The sequence below is a fragment of the Dromaius novaehollandiae genome, chromosome 27 (genome assembly GCF_036370855.1).
Source record: "Dromaius novaehollandiae isolate bDroNov1 chromosome 27, bDroNov1.hap1, whole genome shotgun sequence".
NCBI lineage: Eukaryota > Metazoa > Chordata > Aves > Casuariiformes > Dromaiidae > Dromaius > Dromaius novaehollandiae.
The window spans coordinates 500,063-525,902 of record NC_088124.1 but is presented as its reverse complement, the minus strand read 5'-3'; the positions used below and the strand labels follow the sequence as shown (position 1 = coordinate 525,902).

Here is a 25,840-nt window from a genome sequence, read left to right as displayed (position 1 = left end):
TACCTGGCCAGTGCAGTCATAGCTCTGCCACTCCATGGGCTCAGGCTGGCTGCAGCCAGCCAGGACGTCTATCCCCAGAGCCTGAAACAAAGAAGGAGGCATTTACAAGGAAGGCCATAAAGCCAGCAGGCTCTGGCCCCGGGGTCTCTTTCCCTCCTCCTCCCTGGGGCAGGTGGTGCACAGTGCAGGCATTGCTATTGCCGGCCCACAGCGGGCACCCCGCTACCAGCAGTCAGTTTTCCAGGGCAGGAGAAGGCTGTGGGAAAGGTTTCCACTAGGAACTACCCTGAAGAGTTTGCCTGTGTCACTAGCTGCAAGGGACGTGTGGATGGTTGTTTGCTGGGGTTTGCTTGGTCCTGCGATTGCTTCCCTGCAGCTGGGAGGGGGCCTGGCAGGTGTCAGGGCCCTGGCCCCAGGCGGGTGTCTCCACCTTCCCCGCTGCAGCTGTAGGAGCTGTCCCACTTGCCCCCAGTCCTCAAGTACCTGAGGAGGCTGATCACTGATCAACAACCAAAAGCATCTGAGGGCCATGAGGATGCCTCTTGGCCAAACTGTGTAGGCCTATCAAGTCTCAGTACAAAAGCCATGGGTTGGGGGCATCCCCTTGTAGAGAGCCCCTTTCCCCACTTCTCAGACTCTTTCCTGCAAGCGCTGCTGTCAGTCTTGCGGTGCCAGAGGCTTCTTGTGCAAAGCTGAGCTTATGGCCAGGGAGAGCTACTCAGTCAGCAAGCTCCCAAGGGCTTTGCTGCTCCTGCATGTTGGGCAGCTTTTCCCCAGCGCCCATGCCTGGGATTCCTCCCTGACACCTCTGCCAGGATCCTCTCTGGCTGCTCTCAGAAAACCAAGCCCCCGTCTGTCCCCAGCCAGGCAGCTGGGGAAAATACCTGGCCAGTGCAGCCATAGCTCTGCCACTCCATTGGCTGAGGGTTGCCAAAGACAACCACGCCGTCCATCCCAAGAGCCTGAAAGAGATAAGGAGGCATTTGCAGGGAAGGTCTTGAAGCCAGTGGGCTCTGGCCCCAGGGCTCTTTCCCTTCTCTCTCCCCGGAGCAGGAGGTGCACAGTGCAGGCATTGCTATGCCTGCCCGCAGCAGCCTCTTTCCCATCAGCAGCCCATTTCCCAGGGCGGGAGAAAAGTGAAAACCGGAGAACAGAAAGCTCAGATGTGATCTGACCCCGCCCCCCGCCCTGGCCTGCAGTGGGTTTGGGCCATCCCTGCTCAGCCATCACTCAGGCCCTCCTGTACCACCCCAGCTCCCCCGCGTCCTCTCCCAAGCTGGCCCCTGGTACTGGCCGGCCCTGCTCCACACCTGCCCTTGTCTCCCTGCGGCCAGTGGTGGAGTTGCTGTTGGGACTGAGCCCTTGGAAGCATCTGTGTTCCCATGGCAACACTGGTTCTGCTGTGATCGGAATGGGGGGACAGGGCTGGGGAGGGCAGCGGGGATGCAGTGAGGAAGAGTGGTCATATGTTGGACTTACCCTAGCACTGATGACCATGACGGCAGAGACAAATTCTCGGGGTTGGGCTTGCTGGGTGGGAATGAGGTCTCCTAGCGCTGTAAGGGCTGCTTTCCCAAAGCCACTTTCAGCTGGCAATGGAGCCATCCCAGCAGTGTGGGAGCTGGGGGTCAATGCTGAGGGCTGCGGAGACCCCCCTGCCACTTGCCAGGCCCCAGTGGTGGAGCCAGCAGGCGCTTGTCAGGGTCTCCCAGCTGGTGGACACTGGTCAGCACGGCTGCAGCAAACACCTCTGTGGGAGCTGGGCAGTGGGACAACCTCATCACATCCCTGAGCGCTCCTGGCCTCGGGCTCCTGGGCAGGTGGCAGTCCTGGACCCGTCCCACCAGGGGCCACATAGTTGTGCCTATGGCCCAGCTCTGGCCCCACTGCAGCCCAACACTGCTGCACAGTACACCGCTCCTCACAGCAGGGTCTCTGCGCCTTATGCTAGGCAGTGGTGTCCACTCGAGAGAAGCACTTCCCACTGCGGGGGAAGACCTGACCCTGTGAACCCCACTCTTGGCAAACGCCAGACCTGCAAGTTGTTTGGCAGCTCCAGGAGGCGCGAGGTGGGATGTGTGAGGGCCACCACCTGCAGCGTGCTGTCCGTGGTGCCTAGGGACTGCAAGGAGGACAGAGGGCTGTGGCACTTCTTCCCTGGCACCCCTCACCTGCAGGAGAGGGGCTTCAATTCCTGCTGCCTCAGGCAGATGCCCACGGCCCTTCAGTGCCCAGGGAGAGGGCCAGGGCAACAGAGCTGCTGCACAGGGACCAGCCTCTGCTGCTGCTGGTAACAATGTGCTGTCTTTAGGACCTCTCTCCACCCTTGCTACACGCCTTGACTTTTAATTGCCCAGCAGAGAAAAAAGCCTTTTGGGGGAAGGAGAACTCGATGCATTGCACACAGGCGAAGAGAGAAGCGTAGCAATGATGTTTTCCAAAAGCCACAAGGAGCAGCTGGACTAGGAGCTGCTATTACCCATGCACCAGGCTCCTAACTCTGCAAGGGGTGCAAGCTCCAATAATCAGCCTTCTCACCGGGGATGGAGTTTCTGCCAGCCAGTCTGGGCAAGTTCCTTTTTTTGCCCTGTGCCCCAGAGACTGATAAAGTCAGTACACGTAATGCCCATGATTAGGTTTAAATACAGATTTTATTCAGGCAGGAGCAGCTTTGTCCTGCTAAGCTGCCTCCGGACCCAGCACCCACAGCGGGCAGCCAGCTTGCTGGAGCTGGGAACCTCATCTCTTCCAGCTGCGGCTTCTGCTCTGGCAAGTCTTGCCCAAGGGGCTCCTGAGTGCTGTGGACATGCTCACATTTCAGCACGGAGGGCTGTGAGCTGGGGAGAGTGGGCAGCAGGGACCTTCCCAAGCCAAAGAGCCACATGGCTAAGTGGCTGTGAAAGGGCCCGAGTGGGCAAGACAGCTCTGTGAGGGCCGAGCCCTGGGAGCAGGGTCTGCAGGACAGAGCAGCCCCAGGGAGCCAGCAGGGGTGTGTGGAGCCACCCAGACTGGCCTGACAAAGCACTCCCAGCAGGAGTGCTGGGAGCCTGCAGAGACCCTGTGCCAGGCAACCCGCTGGCCCTGCAGACCTCCCTGCCCCTGCCCACCTCGTTGAGCAGGGTTGGGGGACTGTGCCCTCCTGCTAGGACTGCACTGGGCCCAGTGCGGGCTTGTTTGTAGGGCAGGCCAGAAGGTGCGCGTAGAGTTTGCAATGCAGCCTGGCTCTCAGGGCCCGCTCCGTGATGCTGTCATAAGCTTTCCTTCTCTGTCTTTTCCGGGACCTGATGTCTGCAGAAGAGGATGTCTAGAGCACGGCAGCCCTTTCCGGTGGGAAGGTGGAAGACGGAGCAGGTGGCCAGACTGTCCGCATCGCTTATGCAGGAGGTGGTGGCTCTGAAGTTGGGAGGCCAGACAAGCTCTCAGTGGGGATGAGGGGCCGGGGGGAGGCCCTCCCTGGGGGCTCTCTGGCTGTGGGCAGCAGCTCTGTTGGAAGACCCTTGGGCAGGCAGCCAGAGGGGCTGTGCCACACAGTGAGGCGTGTTCTCCGCTGACATGCAAGTTGGTACCGGTAGCAGCCCCAGTGGCTGAGAGGGAGCCAGGGAGCGACAGGGGCATGAGCAGCACAGGGTGCCGAGAGTTCTGCCTGGGAAAGGCAGCAGGAGTGGTGTGCAGCACAGTCCTCTGCGATGTGCTCCCTGCATGTTCTTTTCCCCACTGACTGTTCAAGAGTCCGAGCATCTCCCTCACTTCTCCTGCTGACTGTGACTTCTCAGCATCAGCCTCCCAGCTAATGCCCTCGCTCCTGACGCCCATTGCTCCAGCTTGCACGGCACAAGCTTCACACGCATGCGTCTCTTCCAGGATCCTCTACAGGAAGGGAGCTTTGGAGCCAACGGCAGCTCTTTCCCTGGAGCCAGCACGGCAGGCAATGCTGCTGGAGCGTTGTCTTCTGAGATCTAAGCCGCCGCGTCCGTCTGGGCACAGGCGGCATTGCCTAAGCAGGTGCTTGATTTTTTTCCACTGCTGTCAAATACAGGCCCAGATGCTTGCCAAGTGATGTTTTTTGAAAAACACAGACAACCGCCAGCAACCGCCCCCCTCCCCCCAACCAGCTCCTCAATTCAGATCATGTGTATTCAGAGTGTGGGGAAGGGGCAGCAGTTGCTCTTCTCTTTGGCAGAAAAACCTGTCTAGGTCACCAAAACAATTCCAGTGGGGTTTTAAAGGGACTTTCCAAGCACCGGGTCTGTGTCTGAGGCTGGGGGTCTCCATGGCTCCTGGGCAGGAGAGGGCAGGTCTACCAGGCAGTGGGGCCCACGGGGGCTGGAGCAGCACTCGTGCCTTGGTACGGGGCCCTTGCATTGGATGGCACCTCCCTGCCCTCACCTCTCTTGTGCACGGAGGCACTGCTTCCAGCTGAGGCCACTTCCACTTCAGCTCTGATTTGCTGATGAAGAGGTCCCTTCTCTTTGCATCAGCAGCACCTTTTCTACCGCCCGGCTGGTGCCTCACAGACCCTCTCTGGCACGCCACTGCCCACCGGGACACGGCGATGGGACAGGGGACTGGGAATGCACCCACCCTGCAGGGTCAGTTGAGTGGGACATACAGGGCACCTCCAATGCCACACAGCATCGAAAGAAAACAAGAAGAAAGAAAGAAAAAAAAAAAACCAACGGGCCCTGCAGGGTCACCTGGGGCACTGCCATGAGTTTCACCCAGCCTACAGCTGCCGCTGCCACTGGAGAGCAGAGCAGGCCGACTTCAGTGCTGCACTGCATCTGCCTGCTCTGCTGAGGTGCCTCAAATACCCACCAGCTCTCACACGGCACTGCCCAGGGATCTGTCATAACCAAATGCTCCAAGCCCAGTTTGACTTTAATCAAGTCAAGCTGGAAACAAGTTTGAGGGGAAGGGGTCGAGACACAAACCACTTACAGGAGAGAGAGAAAGAAATCTGTTCAGTAGTGGAAAAAAGTCTTTCTGTCACTTTTAGACAGTATTCTAAATAATCTCTCTGGGAGTTGTCACAGTACTCTTTCCCTGATGGTCCTGCATATTTATCTAGGGCTATCTCAATGCCTAATCAGATCTTCATTGGTTATAGCAGGGAGCATTTATAGTTGGCAGCAGCAGCTGACTCTCTCCCATAATTAGCACCATAGCAGTCAATGCCAGAGAGCTAATATGAAGTTCACTTCCACAGACCCCTCTTACAAGAAAGTCAGGATGTTCACAGCAAAACGGAGCTGTGCAAGGCTCAGGCAGACATGCTTAGTGAGTTCATATCAAGCCAAAGATGCTTCCTTGCTGACCATGTTTGCATCGCAGAGCATGGACAGAGCATTTCACAGATGTTAAATATTGAAACATAACTTCAGAAACCACCCAAGGGTGGTAACTTCAGTCTTAAATTCTGTTCATGACAGCTGGAGAAAAAAACATTTCACAATAGGAAGAAAAACTATTCAAATACTTTATCATCTGACCATTAAGCTCATTTGAAAAGTTGTTTCAGAACCAGGAATGAATAGAAATGTGAGCATGTAAGCCTCCAAAGAGATTAAATCCCTAAAAAGCAACCTCTTCAGGCCTTTGCACCTTTGTCTAGGATTGGTGTCTTCCCTAGCAGCCCTGGCATGATTCCCAGTACCAGAAACTATGGCTCATATGAAGGTAAAATAAATGAATCATGAGAATGTGTTCCCTATAACGCTGCATGTCCCTAGCACATCTCTTGTCTCCTTAGAGCCTAGAAGAAAGCTCCAGAGCAGACATCTGTGCTAGCACAAAGAGACAACTCCATTTGGCAGAATTGTTTCATCTTAAAATCTGATGAACTAGGTACACGGGTAAAGGACAATAGTGTCCCAAGGGAGACACACCAAAGTGACAAAACTAATGCAAAACTTCCTCTTTCCATCATGTCCTCAGTCACAGCCCTGTCTTCTGCCAGACACAGTTTCTTTGTTCACTGAGGAAGGCATTAGAGCTTGATGACTCACTGTAGGACAGCAAGTTCTAAAATGGAAAAAAACCCTCTGATGCATAAACTGCAGAGTGCCTGAAATATCAGGTAGGAAGTTCAAACTGCTGAACAAGCTGGAGATTTATTCATATCTGCTGTGCTTCTCTTGAAGTCAAAAGCATGACAATGAAGAATAACCTGTTCTCATTAGAAGACCACCAGGCCCTCATAACAAATTTCAATAGAATAATCAGGGTAGCATGAGGTACAGGCTTCATCATAAATGTTCCAGGCCAAAGTCACTTTAAATAAATCTTACTTTCCCATTTTAGCACAAGATAAAAAGGTTCACTGGTAATCTTGAGCCATGTAAACACTGACAGTTTCAGGTGACCATTAGCATGTGAAGAAAAGGTAACAAAAGAGAAGCTTACTCTTTAAACAAACTGTTTCAGTAACTCTACATATATAAAAATTATCAATATTGCCATGGAGAAGAGTTCGATCTTCTGTTCAGCTCTAAGCCGTTCTTTTCAAGTACTTTCTCGATCAAGCCTTTGCTAGATTTCCTGCTTGTTGGGCTAGACCATGCTTGAGCCTGGAGGAGGTGATCCTTGAATATCGGTAGATGCTCTTGGACCCCTCCTCCCTCCTGTATTCCCAGAGATTCTCCAAAGCAGCTCCCTGAACAGGCTGAAGTCTGCTCTCCTGAAGTCCAGGGTGGTGATCCTGCTTTTTGCCCTGCTTCCTCCTCACAGGACCCTGAACTCCACCATCTCATGGGTGCTGCAGCCAAGACTGCCCCTGAATTTCACATCTCCAATCGGCTCTTCCTTTGTTGTAAGTATGAGGTCCAACAGAGCACCTCTCCTCACTGGCTCCTCCATCACCTGTGTTAGGAAGTTGTCATCAGTGCACTCCAGAAACCTCCTGGATTGCTTGTGCCCTGCTGTGGGGTGTCTCCAGCATATATCAGGGGGCTTGAAGTCCCCATGAGGACCGGGGCTTGCAAACAGGAAGCTTCTTCCAATTCTCTGAAGAAGGCCTCGGCTACTTCTTCTTCCTGACCAGGTGGTCAACAGCAGACACCCACTACAATGTCACCCATGCTGGTCTGTCTACTAATCCTGCTCTCAGCTAAGCCCTCACCTCTCCTCAGGCAGCGCTCCATACATCCCCACTGACAGTAGTAGAGATGGAGCCAAGATCAAGGAGGGATAGATTGAGGAGGAAGAAGTACATAGGGAGTGGAGGCGGTGGTCTCAGGCTACGGCTGTGATGATGAGTCCATTTCCCAGGAGGGCAGCCAGGTAGATGCCTGGGAAGAGTGAGAAGTGCAAGAGCTGCAGCTCCCGCATGTCCGCGAAGGCCAGGAGGAGGAACTCATTGAAGGAGCTGCTGTTGGACATTTGCTTCCTCTGGACTTGAGAGACTGTCCAAGGAGGAAAAGACAGTGACAAGTTAGATCAGGCTTCTGTGAGCCCAACTCATTCTGTTTCTCATAGAACCCCCCACGTTTCCTTTCTGCTTTACCTTCGTACCTTCTTTACCTTCTACTTTACCCATTTTCTCTAGAAAACGATCTTCAGTGGAGGAGTCTGATGGCAAATATATGACCCAGGTGCACACCCCAGCTTCTCACCCCTGCAGCTTCCCTGGGAGAAGGCAACAGCCTGTCCTGTCCCTGAGAAGCTGCGGCAGGGAATCCCTGCTCTGAAGCAACTCCTCCTCCTCCTCTCCACTGAGAAGCCAGGAGAGAGAAGCTAAAAATCCTATCATTCATGGGATGGAATGGGTTTAGAAAATCCCTCCAGGAGCCTCAGTAGCATTTCCCTGCAGCCAGAGATCTTACCGTGTCAAGGGCTGTGAAGATTTCTCCCACCCTGAGAGTGTTCAGTGACTTGCAGCTCTTCCTCTCCCATGCATTAATCTACCTCAAACACTCCCTGCTTCAGAGCTTTTCCAAAAGGAAGGTATTCATTCACAACTTCTAGCTTTGAAACCAGACTTCAGAGAGGAGATGATGCCTCATAAATGCAGTGTGTAAAGTTGAGTGCACTAATTTTTGCTGCAGAGAAATGAAAAATGGAAAGGCAAAATCTGTTAATAATTCAGTATACTGAACCCCACGGAAAGGGCAGAGGCCCTCAGGGCCTTCTCTGCCTGAGGTTTTCCTGGTCAACTTTTCCCTCAGGAGGCATAGGGAGAGCTGAGGGCGGTGAGAGTGTGTGCTATCTCCTGTCCTAGTCATCCCCCCCTCCCCCATCCCCATTAATTTTCTGTGGGATTTCAGCAAAAAGAGGTGTAGAGAGAGAGGGATGGAGGGAGGAGTTAGCGATGGGAGGAAGAGAGAAACTGCAGAAAGGGCCTGGGTGAGACTGGGGCCAGAGGGGAGCGTTTGGAAGAAACACTGCTGCTAGAGCTACGGACGGCACTGAAGAGTGAGGCTGTGGGGCAGGAGAGATGCCAGGAGGAGCAGAGGCCGGGATCATCTCATCTCTGTTTCCAGCTGTGAGTCCTAAAGGGTCATGAGGGGATGCCTCTGAAGGGACAGTGTGGGGGTCACCATCTCCACAGGGACACTGTGCTCATCTGGGGCATGTCAGTAGTGCCTTAACAGAGCAGTAGCGCTGTGTTGTGGGGTCAGCTCTGCACTAGCATGAGGCCAAGGGCTGCATGATCACATCAGGGGTCATGTCTTTTTCCCCGGTGTCCCTGTACACTGTTTCTGTGTAGGTCTGCATTGCACAGCTTTGTTGTTTTGGTTTCTTGGCCTGTGCATAATGTTAAAGACTGAAGCAAGGAAGGCATTCAGTACCTCGGCCTTTTCTGTATTCTCTGTCCTGAAGGCCCCTTCCCCATTCAGCAGCAGGCCCACATTTCTCCCTACTTTTCCTTTTGTTACCGATGTATTTAAAGAAGCCCTTCTTGTTCTCCTTGACATCCCTTGCCAGATGAAACTCCCCAGGTCTGTGAGCCACATGAAAATATCGCTTAGGTGGCCACAGCTGCTGGGCATGGCGCCAGCCCCAGAGGATGCCGGTGTCCCTGCCCCCACTGTGGCCAAACCTCTGCGGTGCCCACAACAGGTGGAAGACGGAGCAGGTGGCCAGACTCTCCACATCGCTTATGCAGGAGGTGGTGGCTCTGAAGTTGGGAGGCCAGACAAGCTCTCAGTGGGGATGAGGGGCCGGGGGGAGGCCCTCCCTGGGGGCTCTCTGGCTGTGGGCAGCAGCTCTGTTGGAAGACCCTTGGGCAGGCAGCCAGAGGGGCTGTGCCACACAGTGAGGCGTGTTCTCCGCTGACATGCAAGTTGGTACCGGTAGCAGCCCCAGTGGCTGAGAGGGAGCCAGGGAGCGACAGGGGCATGAGCAGCACAGGGTGCCGAGAGTTCTGCCTGGGAAAGGCAGCAGGAGTGGTGTGCAGCACAGTCCTCTGCGATGTGCTCCCTGCATGTTCTTTTCCCCACTGACTGTTCAAGAGTCCGAGCATCTCCCTCACTTCTCCTGCTGACTGTGACTTCTCAGCATCAGCCTCCCAGCTAATGCCCTCGCTCCTGACGCCCGTTGCTCCAGCTTGCACGGCACAAGCTTCACACGCATGCGTCTCTTCCAGGATCCTCTACAGGAAGGGAGCTTTGGAGCCAACGGAGGGCTTGGCTTTCTGGAAAACTGTTGGCCCACGGACAGGAAGGTGTCTCACAGGCTTCCTGGCCTTGGTTCAGGTAGGGGTTCCAACACAGGAGTGTAAGGTCTCGATGTGAGTGCTGAGGGGTAACACAGAGGCTTCTGAATGCCTTCTGGTGGGCCCTGAGCATCTTGCTCAGAGCCTCGGAGAACAGACAGGAGGAGATTACATGGCAGGTCCTCTTCAAAGTGTGCTTCTGCCTCTGAAGGCATGACCATTCCAGGGATGCAGACAGGTGGGAGCTTCATTCTTGGCTCACTCCTCTCTAATTTTCTAGCAGGAATTCTCTTTCCTCTTGGCCTTAGGAAGCCCAGTCTCGGATAGCTCTCATCCCCATCTCTTGGGCTGGGCTGCTTTGCGACCTGCCTCCCACAATTCACTCCTGAAGCAACAGCAGTCAGAGGTTGACCGCATTGATCTAACAGCAACTCCACTAGCCCACTCTCCATGGTGCTTTCTTCTGAAGTGTCCTTGAAGGATCTTGCCTTTGCATTCATGTCTTTTTCTAACTTCTGCTGCTGCTGCTTCAGGGTTTCCAGAGCATCATGGACAACAATTGCAGCATACACATTTCCTTCTGAATGGACTTGCTGAACTTGGGACATTGCATTTTGGATGCTACGCCTTGCAAGCGTGCTACTCTCTCGTGATACGGCAGCAACATTGTGGAATGGTTGCAACACGGGCAACCTTGTGGCTTCTGCTGTCCAGTGTTTGGATGCTCTACATGATGCTTCTACTTCCTTCATCGCTCGGGTTGAGAAAGGTGTCCGGCATGCCTGCAGTTGTCTCTTAGAAATAGTCTCAAGGGGCAGCTTCAGGATTTCAGCACATTGACAGTGCAAGTGATGTTCAAATTGCAAAGCTACAAACGATTCCAAGGTGGATCCAACCCTCTCAACAGCATCTTTGGCGATTTTGTCAAGAGACGCCAGAGAAGTTGCTGTTATAGCCTGGTAATTCAGCTGCCCTCAGCCTGCTTTCTTCCAGTTTGCCAGCTCACCTGGCTCGTGCGGCTACGTACGGCTCCCTCTGCCCGGCCGACAGCCTGGGCTCACAGGCATCTGATGCACTGCATACCAAATGCTTCCCTAAGGCATCAGTAACGGTTGCTACAATCTCTCTAGCCACCAGTCCAATTTCCTCCTGGAGATCTGGAGATGTCGTCTCAGAAGGCTCTGCCCTTCTAGCACTAGCAAGCAACCTTCCACTGATTGCCAGTGGAGCCCTCCTTAAAACATGGACCAACCAATCCAGCTCTTTCACCCTCTCCAGCACTTCCTCCAGCATGCTCTCAGACACCTCTTCCAGCTCCTGGGCTTCTGTCCTTGTAGTCCCTATCAGCGTAGTCCGGATTTCACTATGCAGCTCTTCACGTAAAGACTTCTGTATCAGAAACCAGGAGGAACTGATGAGTGAATGGCAAACAAAATGGATAGAGGAGATGGAGGAGGTTGTGTTATTGTGCTGGACACTTTGCTCTGGACTCCTCTCCCATCATGGGTGCTGCCTGCTCTCACGACACCTCTGCCTCTTATTGCAGGCTCGTTTGCACCTCTCCCAGTACTGATGTGAAGAATGCTAGTTGTGAGACCAAGAAAAAAAAAAATCCTTGTTCCTGGAGCACCCAGCTGTTGTCGTGCTTTCTGAGAGGCCATTCCACCTGATGGAGCCAGGCAGCATTGAATGTGTTCCGCTAATGAGAATCGGGCAACAGCAGGCTCTCCTCTAAGCTAATCTTTGATCTCCTGCAGCAGGAAGGTAACCCATGAATGGCTAAGCACTGGCACTATCGCCTTCAGGGATGCTCCATGTTTGGCTGCTCACCACACGAGAAAGCAGCAACAGGGACCCTGGGAATACTTAGTGCAGCTAATGGATTTATGCTAAGCATGGGAGTCCGTGAGCACAAGAGCCCACGAAGAGTACCCGGCACACCTGGTCTCGCTCAGCCTGCTGGAGGAGGCGTTTCTCTTCTTTAAGGGCCTCAAGCTTCTCCATCCTCTGCACAGTCATGGCAAGAAACCTTTAAAGACAAATAAAGATGGCTGAAACAGAGCACCTGGAGCTGTCTTGCCCAGAGCTTTTTCTGCTTAGCCACTGCCATCATCCTGCTCCAGAGTTCTTGGCTCAAGTGCCCCAAACAGCTTCCAGCTGGCTTTGCCAGGCTCCAAACACAGACTGCGCCACTGTAGGCACAATTAGCATCTGGTCACGCAGGAATCTGGTGGTGTTTCCTGGAAGACAAGGCTCCAGCCAGCACCTCGCTGACAGGCCACAGGCCCGCTCCTACAGCAAGCCTTGCTTGTCCTGTCTCTGACCTGTGCCTCATCTCCCTCTCAGCATCTCTCAAACTCTCTCTTTGCTCCCGCAGCAGCCACTCTCAGAGGTGAGAAATGTCCATCCCCTCTGGCGGTTCGGGGACATCCTTTAATTTTGCCAGCAGTCATCGAAGCACCTTCTGAAAGTTGACACCAGGTTTTAGCTCGCCTTTGCCACGAAATGCTCTCACACCGCTGCATGCTGAGGCTTCATGCTGGCCCAGAGCAGTGCTCCGCTTCAGCCATACACCCGGGGCAGAAGAGAAGGGCTTCCCTCGGCACTCTGGGCACTCAGGGACGACTTTCCTGCCTGTCCCCACCCCACCCCATCCCTAGCATCCTGCACTATCGCAGCTCGGACCAGGTAGTCGTTTCTACAGCTGAACGCCCGGCCTGCCAGCACAGGCCTCGCTGCTTCTTCAGTTCATGCCGTGCTGAGATAAAATAAGTGAAGCCCCAGCCCTCTGCACCATGAAGCAGGCCTATGAACACTGCACTTTACTTACTTGTTCTCGCTGGCACATTTTGTCAGCCTCTGTTTTGAGTGTCATCAGATACTGCCTGTATTCGTTGAACTCCCACAGAGTGCAAACCACCTGTGGAGAGACAAGGGGAGAAATCACCAAGACTTGTCACGCTAACTATGTGGCTTGCCTTCCCAGAAACAGCAATAACCCAGCAAGAGCTGCTCCCCTGCACACCCTGCCCTCCCCAGCAGCTGGGGCCTTTGCTCCCACCCACCCAGGGGGAGCAGTGCTCCTCACTCTGCTGCCAGGCCACCCACCAGCTGCTATGCCAGTGCTCAAAGAGCACGGCACAGCCTTGGAAGAGCAGGTGTGGGAATTCCCAGAGCGGGTCTGCCTGAGGGCAGAGTGAGAAAAACACTCTGATGTCCAACCTACTTTGCCATCGCTGGTGAAGTAACCTCCTCTCTTTAGTGTCTGGAGGTTATCTTTGCATTTGTAGTAGGCCCATGACTGCAGGTCGTGCAGACTGTTGTACTCGGTGCTCAGCAAGTGACAGTGTGGATCTCCCAAAGCAAAATAACCGGATGGCTGGTGAAGTGTTAAATGTATCGTCCACAGCATGAGCAGGGTAGGAAGGAATCAGGAAAGACGCAAAGACACTTCTGAGCTTCCTCAGCCCATAGGGTAGCTTTTTCAGGCCTCTGAGCTTTAGAGTAATTCCTGGCTCAGCACTTAGCTCAGCTCCCTATTTTACCCAAAGGAAAGATTTCTCTGCTTGAGAGACTCTTCAGCTGAGGAAAAGCCCAGGGCCTACAGCTTCAGTCTTGTGGTTATCTCCCATCTCTTTGCTAGCTCTCTCAGTGTGTGTGGGCAGGGAGATGATGAACAAGAAGGGACTTTTCCTTCCCCTTTCTACTGCTTTTACCTTTTCCCCCAGCTCGGTCTGGCAAAAGACAGGGTGGGAGCCAGGCAACAAAGGGATTTTGACCCCGAGCGGGATGTCCAGCAGCTCAGTACATCTTACTACACCTGCTGTCTTCTGCACTCAAGCTAGAAAGACAGAGACGCTCATGGGCATTCAGGCCACCATCTCAATAGCCTTCTTGCACAGCTGTAGAGAGAGAAAAGCAATTTAGCATGAATGAGCATCAGCAGGGAGAGGGATCTGAACCTAGGACACAGAAGAAAGAAATAAAGGAACCACAAGACTGATTCCGGAGGACAAGATAAGGAAGTAGAAGAGCCAGACAGCTACGCAGAAGTAAGTAACCACAAAGACTGGTTCCAAGGGACAAGATAAGGGAGTAAAAGAGCCACCAACAACTATGCAGAAGCGAGATAAGAAGTAAAGAACACACCTGGAAACTACGGAAAGGACCAGCCAGGAGCTGGAAGACCCTGAACTCTAATACCATGATTGGTTCAGAACTATGGGGTGGATACTAGACTGGAAGGGTATAATTACCCAGGGATTTGTTCAAATCGGGTCCCTCTTCAGAGGCACCCAGCTCGAGATGTAATTACTGCATGTGTGCCATTAAAATTTATTTCACTCTGATTTGGCTTCAAACTTCTGCCTGAGCGGGAACCTAGGGTTGGACCCTGTTACGGTGACTGGCGAGCCTAATTTTCCATAACAGCAGCACTTACCAGAAATGCTCTTTGAACACTCCAAACAGGGAGAGCGCAAAGAGCAGCCTATTCAAAAGCAGCTCTCTGCTACGTCACCTCCTTCCCTGCAACTCCAAACCCTGTAAACCAAACCTGACGTCCTTTCACACCACCCCTCCTGCCTGCTGAGCTGGAATCCAGGATGGGCAGGCAGACAGGACTCCCTGAGCGCCTCCACTGGCCTCACCCTATTTCTCTCACTCTTGGTTTCCTCCACACACACTGGATGCCCCAGAGAAGGCCCGCACGGCTGCCACCTCCCAAGCTAAGCCCTCTCCATCTGCCCGCTACGCACCTCACCCCTATTCTCCTTTGCGCTCAGCACTCCATCTATATTTCGGGCGCCAGCAGCAAGATAGTACTCCATGGCTCCTTTCGAGAGTCCTCCTGGAGCTGCGACCCTCCGCTGGCACCTCTCGCTCCAGCAGCACCCAGCTCTGGCGGCCCCAGCCGGTCTCCCAGCCAGCAGTGCCACCAGAACAATTGTGCAGTGCTGCCTTGCCGCTTTCCTGCGCCACCGCCCGGCCGCTGCCAGGCCAAGCGCCGCGGCGGTGGGGAGCATGCGCGGGGCCCCGCGGCATGCTGGGAGCTGTAGTCCCGCCGCGCCGCGGCGGTGGGGAGCATGCGCGGGGCCCGGCGGCATGCTGGGAGCTGCAGTCCCGGCGCGCGGCGGCGGGGCCCGGCTGGTGGCCGGGCGGGGGGAGCACTCCCTTCCCCGCACTGCGGGGCCACCGGCGGCATGGAGCAGTGTGGGCGAGGCCGTGCAGGGCAAGGGCCCTTTCGCAGTGCTTCGCGTGCCTAGGGGAGGCCCTGTGACAGTGGAGGGGCTGCAAGGACACGCAGGCCTCAGGGGACCGGCCAGGTTTGGCTCCACAGCAGGCAGGGGAGCCAGCCTGGGCGTTTTGGGGCGCTGCCCGCATCCCACTGCCTCCTGCGCAAGGAGGTGAATCCACCAGGAATGTCTCCAAGTGGTGCCAAAGTCTGTGAAAAACTCAAAGAGGACATGGGAGAAATCCCCTAGGCGGCTGAGGCTGCCTAGGGAACTGTATCGGAAATACCCGGTTTGGGTATGGATGTAGCAGAGCTGGGGCCAGTGTGGAAAAAGTAATTGGGGGCAGGGTATTTACTGGGTGTGGGGGGCAGGTTGGGATTGGGTGGAGGTGGGGAGAGACACGGGCCAGGAAAGGGAGGGCCAAGGATCCCCCTCCCGCTCCCCTCTGGTTCAGGGCTTACCGGCCCGGGGAGCCTCTTGTGCTGCGTGTCCGTCTCTGTGTCCCGGGAAGGAGCAGGGACGTTTCTCATCCCAGAGCTGGCTGGCTGTGATGTGGCCTCAGCAGCAGGCTGTGCTGCGGGAGCTGGCAGGGTCCCTCCACCTGCTGGCACGCTGGGCCCCTCCGTCCACCTGCCATCTGCTCCCCACGCTGACCCAGGAGGCAGAGGGCTCTGGGCAGATGGGGCGGGGGGAGCATGTCTGGGTTGCATCTGTCCGGGATCCTGCCAGACTCCCACAGTCAGGGCTTGCAGCCCTGGGGAGGTGACATACTGCCCTGTCCTGAGAGCTCCCCAAAGCAAGCCCCATAGGCTGCAGCCTGTGCCCGTGCCCCTGCCCGGCGTGAGGAGGAGGCAGAAAGGCACTTCAGACCTGCCCAGCTCATTGCAGCCTGTGCAGCTGTGATGGTCTTGCAGAGACATTTCTCCTGCCTGGCCCCTTGGAGAGATGGAAGGTTCCCCCTGGCCCTGGGGAGGGTAGTTCACGGGGGGAAACTCAGACCTGGCTAGCAGCTCCTCATCTTCTCGCCCTTCCCCGAACCTGCCTTCCGCCAACAGCTCTCAGGACAGGGGCTGCCTCTTCGCAACCCCCAGCTCCCCTCGCCCAGCGTTTGGCTGCAGTTGTGAGCTCGTCCCTTCCTCAAGCTCTTTGGGAGAGGAAATCAGAGGTGGCTCAGGAATGAGGCGCGGGCTGGAGAGCCAGCGAGACCCACCAGCAGTCGGGAGGAAGGAGAGGGAGAAACCCGGATCCGGCAAGGGATGGGAAAGCCAGACCGCAGCCCTAGGAAATGAGTGTGAAGTTCTACAGATACCTTGTGTCTGGACCTAACTGGCACGTGGTATCTGAAAGGATGGTTTAAATGATGGGGCTATTTAGCAAAGCTCAAGGGACGTATTTCAGTCACAAAAAAACATACGGACTGTGAGCTCACTTCAAAACAACATACAACACTTAAAGAACTACACATAAAACTATATTTAAAAAAATACATGGTCTTCACAAAAACAACTGTAACTGCATAACTGAAGAAACAGCTATGGATGGATGCCTTGGGAAGGCCAGCACTTCCTTGCAGCAGCCAGCGTGAAGGACATTGTGGCCTGCAACAGGAAAGAAAGCATTTGCAGTGAAAAGGATTGGCTTGGGGGCGCCCCATTTAACAGCGCTTCTTTCCCTGCTTCCCAGACTCTTTCCTGCAAGAGCTGCTGGAAGCCTGCTTCCACAGTGCCAGAGGCTTCTCGTGGAAACCTGAGCCAATGGCCAGGGAGAGGTACTCAGCTAGCCAACTACCAAGGGCTTCGCCACTCCTACGCGTTGGGCAGCTTTGCCCCCTGCCTGGGAGACCTCCCTGACACCTCTGCCAGGATTCCCTCTGGCTGCTCATGGAAACTGCCCCAGGAGCAATGGGACTGGGAAGGGGGAAGCCCCCATCTGCCCCTGGCCAGCCAGCTAGGGGGAATACCTGGCCAGTGCAGTCATAGCTCTGCCACTCCATGGGTTCAGGCTGGCTGCAGCCAGCCAGGCCATCGGTCCCCAGAGCCTGAAAGAGAAAAGATGAGATTTGCAGAGAGAGCCACAAAGCCAGTGGCCTCTGGCCCCGGGGCCTCTTTTCCTCTCCCCGCCCAGGGCAAGTGGTGCACAGCACAGGCGCGGCTATTGTTGGCCCACAGCCGGGTCCTGTGTGGCAGCCGATGAGTTGCTTCAGTTGCTTCCCTGCAGCTGGGAGAGGGGCTGGGAGGTGGCAGGGCCCTTGTCCCAGGCACGTTTCAGCACCTTCAGCTCTCCAGCCATGGGAGCTCTGCCCCTTGCCCTTGAATCCTCTGAGCAGCCAGCTCCTCTCCAAGAGAGTGGCTAGTGCTTGTGGCCTTTTTGCCCACCCCGGAGGTCACAGCAATGAGGGACACCCGCAAGCACTGCTGAGAGCTTGTTCCCAAGTGCTCCTGCCCAGGAAGTGATTGCAGCAGGAGGCTGATTGGTTATCTACAGGCAAAGGCATCACAGTGTCATGAGGAGGCCTCCTGGCCTATTCTTCCAGGCCTGCCTCAAATGACATGCTTGGGAGGAACAGGAAGGGCCAAGCCCCGATCTGTGGCTGTCCAGCTGGCTGCGGCAGGAGTACCTGGCCACTGCTGCCATAGCTCTGCCACTCCATGGGCTCAGGCTGGCTGCAGCCAGCCAGGACGTCTATCCCCAGAGCCTGAAACAAAGAAGGAGGCATTTACAAGGAAGGCCATAAAGCCAGCAGGCTCTGGCCCCGGGGTCTCTTTCCCTCTTCCTCCCTGGGGCAGGTGGTGCACAGTGCAGGCATTGCTATTGCCGGCCCACAGCGGGCACCCCGCTACCAGCAGTCAGTTTTCCAGGGCAGGAGAAGGCTGTGGGAAAGGTTTCCACGAGGAACTACCCTGAAGAGTTTGCCCGTGTCACTAGCTGCAAGGGACGTGTGGATGGTTGTTTGCTGGGGTTTGCTTGGTCCTGCGATTGCTTCCCTGCAGCTGGGAGGGGGCCTGGCAGGTGTCAGGGCCCTGGCCCCAGGCGGGTGTCTCCACCTTCCCCGCTGCAGCTGTAGGAGCTGTCCCACTTGCCCCCAGTCCTCAAGTACCTGAGGAGGCTGATCACTGATCAACAACCAAAAGCATCTGAGGGCCATGAGGATGCCTCTTGGCCAAACTGTGTAGGCCTATCAAGTCTCAGTACAAAAGCCATGGGTTGGGGGCATCCCCTTGTAGAGAGCCCCTTTCCCCACTTCTCAGACTCTTTCCTGCAAGCGCTGCTGTCAGTCTTGCGGTGCCAGAGGCTTCTTGTGCAAAGCTGAGCTTATGGCCAGGGAGAGCTACTCAGTCAGCAAGCTCCCAAGGGCTTTGCTGCTCCTGCATGTTGGGCAGCTTTTCCCCAGCGCCCATGCCTGGGATCCCTCCCTGACACCTCTGCCAGGATCCTCTCTGGCTGCTCTCAGAAAACCAAGCCCCCGTCTGTCCCCAGCCAGGCAGCTGGGGAAAATACCTGGCCAGTGCAGCCATAGCTCTGCCACTCCATTGGTTGAGGGTTGCCAAAGACAACCACGCCGTCCATCCCAAGAGCCTGAAAGAGATAAGGAGGCATTTGCAGGGAAGGTCTTGAAGCCAGTGGGCTCTGGCCCCAGGGCTCTTTCCCTTCTCTCTCCCCGGAGCAGGAGGTGCACAGTGCAGGCATTGCTATGCCTGCCCGCAGCAGCCTCTTTCCCATCAGCAGCCCATTTCCCAGGGCGGGAGAAAAGTGAAAACCGGAGAACAGAAAGCTCAGATGTGATCTGACCCCGCTCCCCGCCCTGGCCTGCAGTGGGTTTGGGCCATCCCTGCTCAGCCATCACTCAGGCCCTCCTGTACCACCCCAGCTCCCCCGCGTCCTCTCCCAAGCTGGCCCCTGGTACTGGCCGGCCCTGCTCCACACCTGCCCTTGTCTCCCTGCGGCCAGTGGTGGAGTTGCTGTTGGGACTGAGCCCTTGGAAGCATCTGTGTTCCCATGGCAACACTGGTTCTGCTGTGATCGGAATGGGGGGACAGGGCTGGGGAGGGCAGCGGGGATGCAGTGAGGAAGAGTGGTCATATGTTGGACTTACCCTAGCACTGATGACCATGACGGCAGAGACAAATTCTCGGGGTTGGGCTTGCTGGGTGGGAATGAGGTCTCCTAGCGCTGTAAGGGCTGCTTTCCCAAAGCCACTTTCAGCTGGCAATGGAGCCATCCCAGCAGTGTGGGAGCTGGGGGTCAATGCTGAGGGCTGCGGAGACCCCCCTGCCACTTGCCAGGCCCCAGTGGTGGAGCCAGCAGGCGCTTGTCAGGGTCTCCCAGCTGGTGGACACTGGTCAGCACGGCTGCAGCAAACACCTCTGTGGGAGCTGGGCAGTGGGACAACCTCATCACATCCCTGAGCGCTCCTGGCCTCGGGCTCCTGGGCAGGTGGCAGTCCTGGACCCGTCCCACCAGGGGCCACATAGTTGTGCCTATGGCCCAGCTCTGGCCCCACTGCAGCCCAACACTGCTGCACAGTACACCGCTCCTCACAGCAGGGTCTCTGCGCCTTATGCTAGGCAGTGGTGTCCACTCGAGAGAAGCACTTCCCACTGCGGGGGAAGACCTGACCCTGTGAACCCCACTCTTGGCAAACGCCAGACCTGCAAGTTGTTTGGCAGCTCCAGGAGGCGCGAGGTGGGATGTGTGAGGGCCACCACCTGCAGCGTGCTGTCCGTGGTGCCTAGGGACTGCAAGGAGGACAGAGGGCTGTGGCACTTCTTCCCTGGCACCCCTCACCTGCAGGAGAGGGGCTTCAATTCCTGTTGCCTCAGGGAGATGCCCACGGCCCTTCAGTGCCCAGGGAGAGGGCCAGGGCAACAGAGCTGCTGCACAGGGACCAGCCTCTGCTGCTGCTGGTAACAATGTGCTGTCTTTAGGACCTCTCTCCACCCTTGCTACACGCCTTGACTTTTAATTGCCCAGCAGAGAAAAAAGCCTTTGGGGGGAAGGAGAACTCGATGCATTGCACACAGGCGAAGAGAGAAGCGTAGCAATGATGTTTTCCAAAAGCCACAAGGAGCAGCTGGACTAGGAGCTGCTATTACCTATGCACCAGGCTCCTAACTCTGCAAGGGGTGCAAGCTCCAATAATCAGCCTTCTCACCGGGGATGGAGTTTCTGCCAGCCAGTCTGGGCAAGTTCCTTTTTTTGCCCTGTGCCCCAGAGACTGATAAAGTCAGTACACGTAATGCCCATGATTAGGTTTAAATACAGATTTTATTCAGGCAGGAGCAGCTTTGTCCTGCTAAGCTGCCTCCGGACCCAGCACCCACAGCGGGCAGCCAGCTTGCTGGAGCTGGGAACCTCATCTCTTCCAGCCGCTGCTTCTGCTCTGGCAAGTCTTGCCCAAGGGGCTCCTGAGTGCTGTGGACATGCTCACATTTCAGCACAGAGGGCTGTGAGCTGGGGAGAGTGGGCAGCAGGGACCTTCCCAAGCCAAAGAGCCACATGGCTAAGTGGCTGTGAAAGGGCCCGAGTGGGCAAGACAGCTCTGTGAGGGCCGAGCCCTGGGAGCAGGGTCTGCAGGACAGAGCAGCCCCAGGGAGCCAGCAGGGGTGTGTGGAGCCACCCAGACTGGCCTGACAAAGCACTCCCAGCAGGAGTGCTGGGAGCCTGCAGAGACCCTGTGCCAGGCAACCCGCTGGCCCTGCAGACCTCCCTGCCCCTGCCCACCTCGTTGAGCAGGGTTGGGGGACTGTGCCCTCCTGCTAGGACTGCACTGGGCCCAGTGCGGGCTTGTTTGCAGGGCAGGCCAGAAGGTGCGTGTAGAGTTTGCAATGCAGCCTGGTTCTCAGGGCCTGCTCCGTGATGCTGTCATAAGCTTTCCTTCTCCGTCTTTTCCAGGACCTGATGTCTGCAGAAGAGGATGTCTAGAGCACGGCAGCTCTTTCCCTGGAGCCAGCACGGCAGGCAATGCCGCTGGAGCGTTGTCTTCTGAGATCTAAGGTGCTGCGTCCGTCTGGGCACAGATGGCATTGCCTAAGCAGGTGCTTGATTTTTTTCCACTGCTGTCAAATACAGGCCCAGATGCTTGCCAAGTGATGTTTTTTGAAAAACACAGACAACCGCCAGCAACCGCCCCCCTCCCCCCAACCAGCTCCTCAATTCAGATCATGTGTATTCAGAGTGTGGGGAAGGGGTAGCAGTCGCTCTTCTCTTTGGCAGAAAAACCTGTCTAGGTCACCAACACAATTCCAGTGGGGTTTTAAAGGGACTTTCCAAGCACCGGGTCTGTGTCTGAGGCTGGGGGTCTCCATGGCTCCTGGGCAGGAGAGGGCAGGTCTATCAGGCAGTGGGGCCCACGGGGGCTGGAGCAGCACTCGTGCCTTGGTACGGGGCCCTTGCATTGGATGGCACCTCCCTGCCCTCACCTCTCGTGCACGGAGGCACTGCTTCCAGCTGAGGCCACTTCCACTTCAGCTCTGATTTGCTGATGAAGAGGTCCCTTCTCTTTGCATCAGCAGCACCTTTTCTACCGCCCGGCTGGTGCCTCACAGACCCTCTCTGGCACGCCACTGCCCACCGGGACACGGCGATGGGACAGGGGACTGGGAATGCACCCACCCTGCAGGGTCAGTTGAGTGGGACATACAGGGCACCTCCAATGCCACACAGCATCGAAAGAAAACAAGAAGAAAGAAAGAAAGAAAAAAAATCGGGCCCTGCAGGGTCACCTGGGGCACTGCCATGAGTTTCACCCGGCCTACAGCTGCCGCTGCCACTGGAGAGCAGAGCAGGCCGACATCAGTGCTGCACTGCATCTGCCTGCTCTGCTGAGGTGCCTCAAATACCCACCAGCTCTCACACGGCACTGCCCAGGGATCTGTCATAACCAAATGCTCCAAGCCCAGTTTGACTTTAATCAAGTCAAGCTGGAAACAAGTTTGAGGGGAAGGGGTCGAGACACAAACCACTTACAGGAGAGAGAGAAAGAAATCTGTTCAGTAGTGGAAAAAAGTCTTTCTGTCACTTTTAGACAGTATTCTAAATAATCTCTCTGGGAGTTGTCACAGTACTCTTTCCCTGATGGTCCTGCATATTTATCTAGGGCTATCTCAATGCCTAATCAGATCTTCATTGGTTATAGCAGGGAGCATTTATAGTTGGCAGCAGCAGCTGACTCTCTCCCATAATTAGCACCATAGCAGTCAATGCCAGAGAGCTAATATGAAGTTCACTTCCACAGACCCCTCTTACAAGAAAGTCAGGATGTTCACAGCAAAACGGAGCTGTGCAAGGCTCAGGCAGACATGCTTAGTGAGTTCATATCAAGCCAAAGATGCTTCCTTGCTGACCATGTTTGCATCGCAGAGCATGGACAGAGCATTTCACAGATGTTAAATATTGAAACATAACTTCAGAAACCACCCAAGGGTGGTAACTTCAGTCTTAAATTCTGTTCATGACAGCTGGAGAAAAAACATTTCACAATAGGAAGAAAAACTATTCAAATACTTTATCATCTGACCATTAAGCTCATTTGAAAAGTTGTTTCAGAACCAGGAATGAATAGAAATGTGAGCATGTAAGCCTCCAAAGAGATTAAATCCCTAAAAAGCAACCTCTTCAGGCCTTTGCACCTTTGTCTAGGATTGGTGTCTTCCCTAGCAGCCCTGGCATGATTCCCAGTACCAGAAACTATGGCTCACATGAAGGTAAAATAAATGAATCATGAGAATGTGTTCCCTATAACGCTGCATGTCCCTAGCACATCTCTTGTCTCCTTAGAGCCTAGAAGAAAGCTCCAGAGCAGACATCTGTGCTAGCACAAAGAGACAACTCCATTTGGCAGAATTGTTTCATCTTAAAATCTGATGAACTAGGTACACGGGTAAAGGACAATAGTGTCCCAAGGGAGACACACCAAAGTGACAAAACTAATGCAAAACTTCCTCTTTCCATCATGTCCTCAGTCACAGCCCTGTCTTCTGCCAGACACAGTTTCTTTGTTCACTGAGGAAGGCATTAGAGCTTGATGACTCACTGACTCATTGATGCCCTCATAACAAATTTCAATAGAATAATCAGGGTAGCATGAGGTACAGGCTTCATCATAAATGTTCCAGGCCAAAGTCACTTTAAATAAATCTTACTTTCCCATTTTAGCACAAGATAAAAAGGTTCACTGGTAATCTTGAGCCATGTAAACACTGACAGTTTTAGGCGACCATTAGCATGTGAAGAAAAGGTAACAAAAGAGAAGCTTACTCTTTAAACAAACTGTTTCAGTAACTCTACATATATAAAAATTATCAATATTGCCATGGAGAAGAGTTCGATCTTCTGTTCAGCTCTAAGCCGTTCTTTTCAAGTACTTTCTCGATCAAGCCTTTGCTAGATTTCCTGCTTGTTGGGCTAGACCATGCTTGAGCCTGGAGGAGGTGATCCTTGAATATCGGTAGATGCTCTTGGACCCCTCCTCCCTCCTGTATTCCCAGAGATTCTCCAAAGCAGCTCCCTGAACAGGCTGAAGTCTGCTCTCCTGAAGTCCAGGGTGGTGATCCTGCTTTTTGCCCTGCTTCCTCCTCACAGGACCCTGAACTCCACCATCTCATGGGTGCTGCAGCCAAGACTGCCCCTGAATTTCACATCTCCAATCGGCTCTTCCTTTGTTGTAAGTATGAGGTCCAACAGAGCACCTCTCCTCACTGGCTCCTCCATCACCTGTGTTAGGAAGTTGTCATCAGTGCACTCCAGAAACCTCCTGGATTGCTTGTGCCCTGCTGTGGGGTGTCTCCAGCATATATCAGGGGGCTTGAAGTCCCCATGAGGACCGGGGCTTGCAAACAGGAAGCTTCTTCCAATTCTCTGAAGAAGGCCTCGGCTACTTCTTCTTCCTGACCAGGTGGTCAACAGCAGACACCCACTACAATGTCACCCCTGCTGGTCTGTCCACTAATCCTGCTCTCAGCTAAGCCCTCACCTCTCCTCAGGCAGCGCTCCATACATCCCCACTGACAGTAGTAGAGATGGAGCCAAGATCAAGGAGGGATAGATTGAGGAGGAAGAAGTACATAGGGAGTGGAGGCGGTGGTCTCAGGCTACGACTGTGATGATGAGTCCATTTCCCAGGAGGGCAGCCAGGTAGATGCCCGGGAAGAGTGAGAAGTGCAAGAGCTGCAGCTCCCGCATGTCCGCGAAGGCCAGGAGGAGGAACTCATTGAAGGAGCTGCTGTTGGACATTTGCTTCCTCTGGACTTGAGAGACTGTCCAAGGAGGAAAAGACAGTGACAAGTTAGATCAGGCTTCTGTGAGCCCAACTCATTCTGTTTCTCATAGAACCCCCCACGTTTCCTTTCTGCTTTACCTTCGTACCTTCTTTACCTTCTACTTTACCCATTTTCTCTAGAAAACGATCTTCAGTGGAGGAGTCTGATGGCAAATATATGACCCAGGTGCACACCCCAGCTTCTCACCCCTGCAGCTTCCCTGGGAGAAGGCAACAGCCTGTCCTGTCCCTGAGAAGCTGCGGCAGGGAATCCCTGCTCTGAAGCAACTCCTCCTCCTCCTCTCCACTGAGAAGCCAGGAGAGAGAAGCTAAAAATCCTATCATTCATGGGATGGAATGGGTTTAGAAAATCCCTCCAGGAGCCTCAGTAGCATTTCCCTGCAGCCAGAGATCTTACCGTGTCAAGGGCTGTGAAGATTTCTCCCACCCTGAGAGTGTTCAGTGACTTGCAGCTCTTCCTCTCCCATGCATTAATCTACCTCAAACACTCCCTGCTTCAGAGCTTTTCCAAAAGGAAGGTATTCATTCACAACTTCTAGCTTTGAAACCAGACTTCAGAGAGGAGATGATGCCTCATAAATGCAGTGTGTAAAGCTGAGTGCACTATTTTTTGCTGCAGAGAAATGAAAAATGGAAAGGCAAAATCTGTTAATAATTCAGTATACTGAACCCCACGGAAAGGGCAGAGGCCCTCAGGGCCTTCTCTGCCTGAGGTTTTCCTGGTCAACTTTTCCCTCAGGAGGCATAGGGAGAGCTGAGGGCGGTGAGAGTGTGTGCTATCTCCTGTCCTAGTCATCCCCCCCTCCCCCATCCCCATTAATTTTCTGTGGGATTTCAGCAAAAAGAGGTGTAGAGAGAGAGGGATGGAGGGAGGAGTTAGCGATGGGAGGAAGAGAGAAACTGCAGAAAGGGCCTGGGTGAGACTGGGGCCAGAGGGGAGCGTTTGGAAGAAACACTGCTGCTAGAGCTACGGACGGCACTGAAGAGTGAGGCTGTGGGGCAGGAGAGATGCCAGGAGGAGCAGAGGCCAGGATCATCTCATCTCTGTTTCCAGCTGTGAGTCCTAAAGGGTCATGAGGGGATGCCTCTGAAGGGACAGTGTGGGGGTCACCATCTCCACAGGGACACTGTGCTCATCTGGGGCATGTCAGTAGTGCCTTAACAGAGCAGTAGCGCTGTGTTGTGGGGTCAGCTCTGCACTAGCATGAGGCCAAGGGCTGCATGATCACATCAGGGGTCATGTCTTTTTCCCCGGTGTCCCTGTACACTGTTTCTGTGTAGGTCTGCATTGCACAGCTTTGTTGTTTTGGTTTCTTGGCCTGTGCATAATGTTAAAGACTGAAGCAAGGAAGGCATTCAGTACCTCGGCCTTTTCTGTATTCTCTGTCCTGAAGGCCCCTTCCCCATTCAGCAGCAGGCCCACCTTTCCCCCTACTTTTCCTTTTGTTACCGATGTATTTAAAGAAGCCCTTCTTGTTCTCCTTGACATCCCTTGCCAGATGAAACTCCCCAGGTCTGTGAGCCACATGAAAATATCGCTTAGGTGGCCACAGCTGCTGGGCATGGCGCCAGCCCCAGAGGATGCCGGTGTCCCTGCCCCCACTGTGGCCAAACCTCTGCGGTGCCCACAACAGGTGGAAGACGGAGCAGGTGGCCAGACTCTCCACATCGCTTATG

The 25,840-nt window shown here is 54.7% G+C and overlaps 3 long non-coding RNA genes across 3 annotated transcripts; all 3 read right to left on the bottom strand.

The window, feature by feature from the left end:
- Positions 1 to 5,462: 5,462 nt before the first annotated feature.
- Positions 5,463 to 8,891, bottom strand: LOC135323750 (uncharacterized). The gene is made up of 2 exons (XR_010385270.1): positions 7,821 to 8,891; positions 5,463 to 7,400 (listed from the first exon to the last, which is right to left on the bottom strand). It is a non-coding gene; the product is annotated as an uncharacterized LOC135323750 (long non-coding RNA).
- A 2,702-nt stretch (positions 8,892 to 11,593) lies between these two features.
- Positions 11,594 to 14,670, bottom strand: LOC135323757 (uncharacterized). The gene is made up of 4 exons (XR_010385279.1): positions 14,410 to 14,670; positions 13,369 to 13,554; positions 12,483 to 12,572; positions 11,594 to 11,681 (listed from the first exon to the last, which is right to left on the bottom strand). It is a non-coding gene; the product is annotated as an uncharacterized LOC135323757 (long non-coding RNA).
- A 7,705-nt stretch (positions 14,671 to 22,375) lies between these two features.
- LOC135323752 (uncharacterized) lies at positions 22,376 to 25,751 on the bottom strand. The gene is made up of 2 exons (XR_010385272.1): positions 24,561 to 25,751; positions 22,376 to 24,140 (listed from the first exon to the last, which is right to left on the bottom strand). It is a non-coding gene; the product is annotated as an uncharacterized LOC135323752 (long non-coding RNA).
- Positions 25,752 to 25,840: the final 89 nt, after the last annotated feature.